The following is a 10,171-nucleotide window of genomic DNA, read 5'->3' on the forward strand; positions in this document are numbered from 1 at the left end:
AAATGAAATTAAAAAATGAAACTTTTTTGAGTATAAAAATGAAAAGACTTAAAAAGAGAGAGAGAAACTTAAAAAAGAGAGAGAGAGAGGTGCTGTTATGAAATGAGGGTAAGGGGGCATATGCCTGGAATGCAGGAGATACTCCAGGGTTCCCCTTTGTCCTCCCAAGCCCAGGGATTAAAGTCAATTGAAAACTATAACAACCCAGTTAAGACAGCGCTGCTGATGGTCCAGACAGTTCAGGAATGAAGGTCTGGGTTACTTTAGCAGGCAGGGAACTAAAATCAGCTTAGGTGCCTGCTGAGGACACAAATAATAGGAATGGGTAGTGGAAGAAAGTAGTTATAAATCAAGTATGGCAAGGGACTCATGCTCATGGAATTCATTTTTTGGTTTGTGTGTGTGTGTGTGTGTGTGTATGTGTGTGTGTGTGTGTGTGTGTGTGTTTGAAGACAGAGTCTCACTCTGTTGCCCAGGCTGGAGTGCAGTGGTGCAATCTTGGCTCACCACAATCTCCACTTCCTGGGTTCAAGCGATTCTCCTGCCTCAGTCTCCAAAGCAGCTAGGATTACAGGTGCCCACGGCCATGCCCGGCTAATATATATATATATATATTTTTGTATTTTTGGTAGAGATGGGGTTTTGCCATGTTTGCCAGATTGGTCTCAAACTCCTGACCTCAAGTGATCTGCCCACCTCGGCCTCCCAAATTGCTGGGATTACAGACGGTAATATGAGCCACTACATCTGGCCGGAATTCATATTCTTATCATGTTCCCATCATTCCGAAGCAGTTGGCTTGATGAAACAGTTTACAGCCATGTAGCAAGCTGCAGAAATAAGAACTGTAATGAATATTTCTTCCTTTTTTTAACATGAATATGTTTGTGTCTATATGAATAAAGTAGTTTGATTTTCTTTCCCTCTCCCATAGCCATACTTAATAGCAGGTTAGGTTTATATCAGTCTTTAAATTGTGGAATACCAAAGGAAAAGTGTGAATTAGGTAGGAAAATGAACACCCTTCAAAAACTGAAAAGGAACTTTGCCTCGTCTTTCTGGGGAAAGTGTTAACATGTACATGGTACAGTTGTGTCATATTAGAAAGATGACTTAGTTGTTATCTTTATTTAGAGGTTAAGTATGGTTTAAAACAGAGGTGCCTTAATCCTGGCCTGCGGAGTCCAGGAGCGAAAGCAGGAGAAAGGCGGGCTGGGAACTGTAGAAGTCTCACCTTGGTGTTCACAGCAGGTAGGTGGTCATTTTGCTAATGGCTTGGTGAGCGTGCACAGTAATTAGGCTTTCGCACTTTGGAGGATGGTTCTGGCTAAGAGAAGTGAAATGCTTCTTGGGTGAAAGGGCTTTTATTCTTTTTATTTATTATTTATTTATTTTTTGTAGAAGTGTGGTGGTGGGGGGGGGGGGAGTGGAGGGGGTTACCATGTTGGGCAGACTGGTCTCGAACTCCAGATTTCTAGTGATCCGCCCGCCTTGGCCTCCCAAAGTGCTGGGATCATAGGTGTAAGCCACAGTGCCTGGCCAGGACTTTTATTTGCGCTTCCTCTTACACATGGTGAGTGAGCACCTGAAGTTCAGAGTGCCTCCTTTGCAAAGGACACCTGTGGTAGGGGCTCAGTGTTTGCTGAATTAAAGGGAATTTGTCTTCTACCTTTAAATTCGCAACACTTCAGAATCGAATGAGAGACCTTCCTCCATAAAATTGACTTTATAAATCTTTTTCTTTTCTTTCCTTTTTTTTTTTTTTTTTTGTTAGAGCCAAGGTCTCGCTCTGTTGCCCAGGCTGAAGTGCCGTGCAGTGATCACAGCTCCCTGCAGCCTTGAACTCCTGGGCTCAAGAAATCCTCCTGCCTCAGTAAGTCACCAAGCCTGGCTAATTCTTTCTTTATTTTTTTTTATTTTTTATTTTTTTGTAGAGAAGTGGGTCTTGCTCAGTTGCCCAGGCTAATCTCGAACTCCTGGGCTCAAGTGATCCTCCCTCCTCGGCTTCCCAAAGTTGAGATTGTAGGCATGAACTATCACGCCTAGCCTATAAATCTTTACTCATCTTTGCAAACTTCTAATTATCAGGGAATATAGTCAGGTCTAATCCATCATTTTACAAATAAAGTGACTTCCTGACATCCCCCAGCTAAATAAATAATAAATAGATAAATAAATAAACTCAGGTGCCAAATTCAGAAGGGGTAGACCATGGTGGCTTTGAAACGTATTGTGGCCACTTGGTGAGGTGGAACTACAATTTCCAGCATCCCCCCTCGATATGTTTCTGGTTAGGGTGGGCCACAGGAGACATTCTTATGCAGATTTGGGGGTGGAAGTGAAGCAGCAGCCATTCTGTGGCTCGTGTTATTGTTTTTCTGCTGGTCTACCTCCTTGGCTTGGGCCAGCAGCTGGGCCTAAAACTGCTCCGCCTTCCCCTAAGTCCTTCTCCAGTGTTTCCTATTCCTAGGCTAGATACATACTGAAGGAACACAGCTTCTTCTGCAGGATGGCCATACCATCAAGGTCAAAGGCAAAGAGAATTGACATGGTTTTAGTTTGCCTTTGTGGGTTCCAACTGGTATTTGCTTTTCTCTATGCCTTCCTGACTGCCTTCCCTGACGTCTTCAAGCTCAAGAATCAGGTGTGAAGATAACAACTTTACAGGGATTGCTTAAGCAGTTCCCACAATTGTGTAAGATTATATGCGGTATATATGATATATAATATACATACCCTAGTGGATTCTGCTCTGCTTCAATCTCTTCTGTGCTAGAATCCTGACTGAATGTATTATAATGATTTTGTAATCAGGTAAATGCATTATCTTCTTCGGATTTGCACTTCTGAAAACTTTTCATTCAGAATGGTGTGTAGTGGATTAAATCAGGGTGTCCAATCTTTTGGCTTCCCTGGGCCTCATTGGAAGAATGGTCTTGGGCCACGGTGAAAATAGGTTAACACTAACAATAGATGATGAGCTAAAGAAAAAAATCGCCAAAAAATCTGATAATGTTTTAAGAAAGTTTACAAATTCATGTTGGGCCACATTCAAAGCCTGGGCCACATGCAGCTAGAGGGCCCTGGTTTGGACAAGCTTGAACTACATTGAAGTCACTATTGCTGTGTTGCCCAGGCTGGAGTGCAGTGGCCAGTCACAAGCACAATTATTGCGAGCTACAACCTTAACCTCCTGGGCTCAAGCAATCCTCCTGCCTCAGCCTCCCTAGTAGCTGGGCCTACATGAATTTTGAAGAACAATAAACTTGATCAGATAAACAGTTCACATGTGTAAGCTTTTCACAATTGCCTAACATAAAAATTGCTATATGGACCAGGTGCTGTGGCTCACGCCTTTAATCCCAGCACTCTGGAAGGCTGAGGCTGGTGGATCACTTGAGGCCAGGAGTTGGAGACCAGCCTGTCCAACATGGTGAAAACCTGTGTCTACTAAAAATACAAAAATTACCTGAGTGTGGTGGTGCACGCCTGTAATCCCAGCTACTCCAGAGGCTGAGGCATGAGAATCCCTGGTACCTGGGAGGTAGAGGTTGCAGTGAATCACTGGGCTCCAGCCTGGGTGACAGAACAAGACCTTGTCTCAAAAAAAAAAAAAAAATGCTATGTGACAAACTAGAGATAATATGTACATATTTCTTAGATATAACAAGGATAAATGTCCAAAGAGATAAATTTTGTTTTCCCACTCTTATTATATACCCAAAAAGCAATAAATTGAACAAGTTGAGTAGTTGCCTCTGAGTGGTAGGAAGTGATGAAGGGGTGGGAGTGAAACTGTTGCTTTTGGTCTAAACCTTTGTAGGATTATTTGACCACTAGACTAGTTGCATGGAATATTTTTATAAAAATAAACGTTGGTTACAAAAAAAGTTTTAATAAAAGCAAAAACCATGCCACCTATTTGCAATAGGGTGGGCAAGAAGAAAGAAAATAGGAAAGGTTATCATTTGAGTTGGACAATAGACTTCAGTACTGGAGAGTTTCCAATACAAGTTGAAAGGAAGGTCAGGTTTAGGGAGGATTATGAAGCTGCGAGATTTAAAAGGATAAGAGAATGAGCTCTTCCTTCTTTAACAGTCATTTTCTACAAAAAGAACATCTTGGCAACATATTCTCAGGCTCCCCCTCCTCTCCACCTCTCTGCCTTCTCTTTCTATACTGTATTTAGTGTGCTAAATGAATCTAAACCCCAGAAATAATTGAAACAAGATAATATTTGAAGCAGCTCCTTTCAGAGCTGTGTTTCATAGATTTGAGGACTCTTGAGTTCTGAGATTGGTATAGTAATGGCCATAAAAAGTAATTTTCACTTAAAAAAAATGGCTAGCTACTTGGAGGCTGAGGTGGGAGGATCACCTGAGGTTGGGAGGTCAAGACTGCAGTGTGCTGTGATTGCACCACTGCCCTCCAGCCTGGGTGACACAGTGAGACCCTGTCTCAAAAAAAAAAAAAACAGGCCGGGCATGACTCATGCCTGTAATCCCAGTGCTTTGGGAGGGCGAGGCAGGTGGATCACTTGAGGTTAGGAGTTCGAGACCAGCCTTCAGGCAGGTGGATCACTTGAGGTTAGGAGTTTAGCACAACATGGTGAAACCCCGTCTGTGCTAAAAATATAGAAACTAGCCAGGTGTGATGGCACTGTACCTGTAGTCCCAGCTACTCAGGAGGCTGAGGCAGGGGGAGGTTGAGGCAGGAGAATTGCTTGAACCCTGGAGGGAGAGTTTGCTGTGAGCTGAGATTGTGACACTACACTCAAGCATGGGCAGAAGAGTGAAACTCTGTATCAAAAAAACATAAAATAAAATAAAATAAAATAAAGTATCTTCAATGACAGAATAATTACTAGTTATAAAATTACATGATGTGAGAGAGGGTCCCAGCTTAAATGCCATTTACTACCTGTAGTCTTTAGGTTCCTTTCCATCCTTCCTTCCTTCCTTTCTGTTTTTCTTCTTATCAGATAACAAGCTGAGAAATTTAGAGTCTCACTCTGTCGCCCAGGCGGGAGTGCAGCAGTATAATCTCAGCTCACTGCAACCTCCACGTCCTGGATTCAAGCCATCCTCCTGCCTCAGGCTCCCAAGGAGCTGGGACTACAGGTGTATACCACCATGCCTGGCTAATTTTTGTATTTTTAGTAGAGATGGGGTTTTACCATGTTGGCCAGGTTAGTCTCGAACTCCTGACCTCAGGTGATCCTCCCACCTTGGCCTTCCAAAGTGCTGGGATTACAGGCATGAGCCATCATGCCTGGCCTAAGTTTCTTGACAAAGAAAAGTATTAGGATTTTTTTTTTTTTTTTTTTTTTTTGGTGTGTTATGTTGGCGGTGAAATGAATGGATGAATGGTAGATGAGTTATCCAAAATCAGATTGCATCAGACAAGACACTGAGAAATAAGAGGAATCTATCACTTGCTAGTTCCTTGTGTGTTATGGGTCCGTGAACTTTTTGGCTATATTTCAATAAAGAAAACAGAAAGAACTCTAAGGTATTTCCCATATGTTCTATAAAATGGGTGCATTGAAATATATGACATCGGCTTTTCCAGGGGCAGTGCTGCATGGTGAGGATCTCTCATCTACGCCCATAGCCAAGAGCCTGCTGCAGTCCATGCAGGTCTTTGGACAGAGGAAGATGACCACAGCCATGGCGGGCTTCAAACATGGCAGTGGCCTCATGGAAGTGAACAGGTGGCCCCTGGAGATGATGGAGCCATGCACACTGCATTACAAGCTGCTGGAACCAGTTCTGCTTCTGGGCAAGGAGCGATTTGCTGGCGTGGACATCCATGTCCTAGTGAAGGGTGCTGGTCGGGTAGCCCAGATTCATGCTGTCAGTCCATCTCCAAAGCCCCGGTGGCCTGTTACCAGAAATATGTGGAAGTGGCTTCCAAGAAGGTCAAAGACATCCTCATCCAGTATGGCTGGACCCTGCTGATGGCTGACCCCCGTCGCTGCCAATCCAGAACGTTTAGAAGCCCTGGTTCCCGTACTTGTTACCAGGAATCCTATCTTAAAGCCCATCACGAGTTATCAGTAAAATTCCATCACTGTGTAATATATACCTATGTAACAAATAATGTTTGAGTTTAAAAAACTAAAACTAAAATAAAATATATGACCCAGTGGGCCAGGGACACAGAGTGCTAGGGATTTGGCATTTAGGAGAACTGTGAGGGAAGCAGCATCCATGGAGGCTGAATGAGGTGGGGACTGTGAATGACCTGCTGAAAAATGAAAAGAAGTTTCCATCTGAGAAGGCAGCAGGCTTAGTGTCCAAGAGTCTGCAGTTTGAAAACACATCATGCCTGGCATGAAGCAAGTACAATGATGTTCTCCAAGGCATCAGCCTGCCACAGGGGGCTGCTATTCAAAAGGGGGTAAAAGACAAACCAACCAACCCAACAGGGCTCTATACCTGGCTGAGGGCACTGCCAGCTCCTGGAATGTGAAAAGGCCCTAAGTTACGTGCAAGAGCTGCTGTGGGCAGAGAAGCCAGGCCAAGGAGCTGCAGAAAAGAGAAAGTCTCTGTCCTTCCTCCTTTTCCTCCCCTGTTCTAACTCTCCACCATCCCCATCTCTGCCAGACTTAGCTCCTCATCCTCAAGTCCCTCTGAATTCCTGGTTATTAAGACCTTTTCCCACCCCCATGCGTAGGCCTTTTAAGTTTCCTTTTAAATCATCTCCCTCCAGGCAATTCCCCCTCAACATCCTCTCACCAGCTTAGGGAAGTCCTCCTGATGAGATTTAGGAGGACAGACAGGTCACATGACTATCTCTATGTGGATTATTTCTACATATGAAAAACATCCAGTTTGGATTGATTCTTAACAGCATTCATCTTGGAGTTCCAATTTTTCAAAATGATGTATCAAATTTTGCAATGCTGTAGCATATGGTACAACATAAAATAGTCAAATGAATGATATTTATGCAGGGAAGAAAGATGAAGTCAGGAGGCCTACTACGTGGATCCACTTGTGTCCCCGTGTGAGGTGATGAATAAGCTAAGGAAGCCCCTGACCAAGCAAAGGGGCTGGAGATGATTATGGGTCCGGATTGGTGTCTCTTTTGATCAGTGTTATTTCAGTTTGGTGGCAAAATCAGCCTAGAGGCCAGGTCTCCAAATTTATAATTTCATGGTTTCCATGAAGCACATGAACTCAAGAAGTCAGAAAGAAAGGTTTCAATTCTGACTCTGCCTCTTACTATAAGTATGTGAATTTGCAGAAGTTACTTAACCTCTGAAACTTTCCTTATCTGTGAAATGGGGAAATACTTGCTGGGAGGATTAAATGAGCGAACCCAGCAAAGGGCCACACAGAGTTTAATGAAGGGTAGCCTTCTCCTTACCTCCTTAGCGCTTGCTTGAGAGCTGGAAAAAACCCATAAGGATTGCACAACTTCCAAATTCCCAGATCACATCAAGGTGGCCAAATCCTTAACAGGAATTTAAGCTCCTAGGCTTACATTTTGCTTGGCTTAATCACACTTATGTGCTATGCTGGGATAATTCTCCAAACCTCTCTGGAACTGAGTTCATTCCTCTGTGGGATGAAGAAATAACAGTCTATGCCCTTAAGACACAAGGTTAGATAACAGCCAATTAATGCTTACAAAGTACATTGGTATCCAAGGATGAAAGTGCAGAGTCAAAATATATTTTCGGGCCGGGCGCGGTGGCTCAAGCCTGTAATCCCAGCACTTTGGGAGGCCGAGACGGGTGGATCACGAGGTCAGGAGATCGAGACCATCCTGGCTAACACGGTGAAACCCCGTCTCTACTAAAAACTACAAAAAAAAAAAAAAAAAACTAGCCAGGCGAGGTGGCGGCGCCTGTAGTCCCAGCTACTCGGGAGGCTGAGGCAGGAGAATGGCGTGAACCCGGGAGGCGGAGCTTGCAGTGAGCTGAGATCCGGCCACAGCACTCCAGCCTGGGTGACAGAGCGAGACTCTGTCTCAAAAAAAAAAACAAAACATATTTTTGGCTGGGCGTGGTGGCTCACACCTGTAATCCCCACATATTGAGAGGCCGAGACAGGCAGATGGCTTGAGCCCAGGAGTTTGAGACCAACCTGGGCAGCATAGCGAGACCTTGTCTCTGTTATATTTTAAATTTTTTTTTTAAATCTTTTTTTTTTTTAATTTAGGCCCGGGGAGGTGGCTCACACCTGTAATCCCAGCACTTTGGGAGGCCAAGGCAGACAGATCACTTGAGGCCAGAAGTTTGAGACCAGCCTGGCCAACATGGCAAAACCTCACCTCTACTAAAATATAAAAATTAGCCAGACGTGGTGGCATGCACCTGTAATATGCCATAATTCGACACAGATGATTAGGGCATCTTCTGCTCTTTTCACTAAGAGTTAATGGTTCCGTTCTCCCGTCCCACTTTCTTTCCATATCCTTCTTCAGGTGTTTTGATACCTAATCCAGAAGAAACATGGATTTCCATTTTATTAACACTAATAAATTTAACTATTGTATATATCATTCCAAAAATGCAAAAGAAAGAGATTATTTGTAATGGAAGGAATATTGGATTTTGAGGGAGCTGATGATATTCACTCTCACCCTTGATTTGCCATTTACTGACAATGTGATCTTAGGTAACCTAAGTTCCTGTTAGCACTAAAATTTTAGGAAATGCAAATGAGTCTATAAAAGGGAAATTGCTCAGCTAAAAATTCACTTCCTTCCCTTTCTAATTGAGAATTGAACACTCTCACAGTAATATTTTAATATAGACCCAAAACTGAAAGTAGATCTTCATTTTAATTCTCATTTTTTATCTTAGTCCGGTACTTGGCACATAGTAAGACATTAGTAAATATTCAATGAACAGAGTGGCTTCTCATGAACATGAGACCAAGAAAAAGAATGTTTCATCATCTAAGAACTCAATTCAAAGAGAATTAACTAAGCATCTGCTATTTGGCAGCTGTATTTGCCAGGCATTCTAATTTTTTATCTTTCATAAAAATTGAGATGAGGCTGGGTGCAGTGGCTCACACCTGTAATCCCAGCACTTTGGGAGGCCGAGGTGGGCAGATCATGAGGTCAGGAGTTCAAGACAAGCCTGGCCAATATGGTGAAACCCCATCTCTATTAAAAATACAAAAAATTAGCCGGGTGTGGTGGCGTGTGCCTGTAATCCCAGCTACTTGGGAGGCTGAGGCAGGAGAATTGCTTGAACCCAGGAGACAGAGGTTGCAGTGAGATGAGATAATGACACTGCATGCCAACCTGGGTGACAGAGCAAGATTCTGTCTCAAAAAAAAAAAAGGTTAAAAAAATTGAGATGAATGGATATGACCTCTGTCTTCCATTAACTTATGACTTTAGGGAGCGATAACATGTATACAAAATTCAGTGTAATAGGAAAAGTGCTGGGAGTCTTGCAAGGAAAACCATACCTCATCCTCATTTTATCACTAACCAGTTGTATGAATGTGAGAAAGTTATTTATACACTAAGACACCAGCTTCATCATCTGTAAAATAAGATAATACTACATGATCTGTCCTCTAAGGCCCCTTCTAGCTATGAGTCTGAAAATGATTCTATGCCTCTGAAACATTAGTTTAAATGCCTGTTCTTAAAAACTCTTAAATATTTAGTAAAGATAACCTCTTCAATACACTTATTTTTCCATCTACAACTAATAAGCAAAGTCACACAAAACAGTAATGCTTACTTATCTTGGAGGATACTTCCAAGACCCCAGTAGATGCCTGCACCTGCAGATAGTACTGAACTTTATGTATACTACGTTTTTTCTTATAGATACCTATGATAAAGTTTAATTTATAAATTAGGCACAGGGCTGGGCGTGGTGGCTCACACCTGTAATCACAGCACTTTGGGAGGCTGAGGCAGGTGGGTCACCCGAGATCAGGAGTTCAAGACCAGCCTGGCCAACATGGTGAAACCCCATCTCTACTAAGAATACAAAAATTAGCTGAGAGTGGTGGTGTATGCCTGTAATCCCAGCCACTTGGGAAGCTGAGGCAGAAGAATCGCTTGAACCCCAGAGGCAGAGGTTGCAGTGAGCCAAGATCACCCAACCTGGGCAATAGAGTGAGACTTTGTCTTAAAAAAAAAAGGGGGGGAATCTGAAAATAAAAAAAAAGGAAAAAACCAAATTCAG

General features: G+C 43.0%; 1 pseudogene; it reads left to right on the forward strand.

Moving 5' to 3' along the window:
• Positions 1-3,520: 3,520 nt before the first annotated feature.
• On the forward strand, positions 3,521-6,058 carry LOC117081922 (annotated as a pseudogene).
• The last annotated feature ends 4,113 nt before the right edge of the window (positions 6,059-10,171 follow it).

Source organism: Trachypithecus francoisi, unplaced genomic scaffold, assembly GCF_009764315.1.
Source record: "Trachypithecus francoisi isolate TF-2019V2 unplaced genomic scaffold, Tfra_2.0 Contig00257, whole genome shotgun sequence".
Taxonomy (NCBI): Eukaryota; Metazoa; Chordata; class Mammalia; order Primates; family Cercopithecidae; genus Trachypithecus; species Trachypithecus francoisi.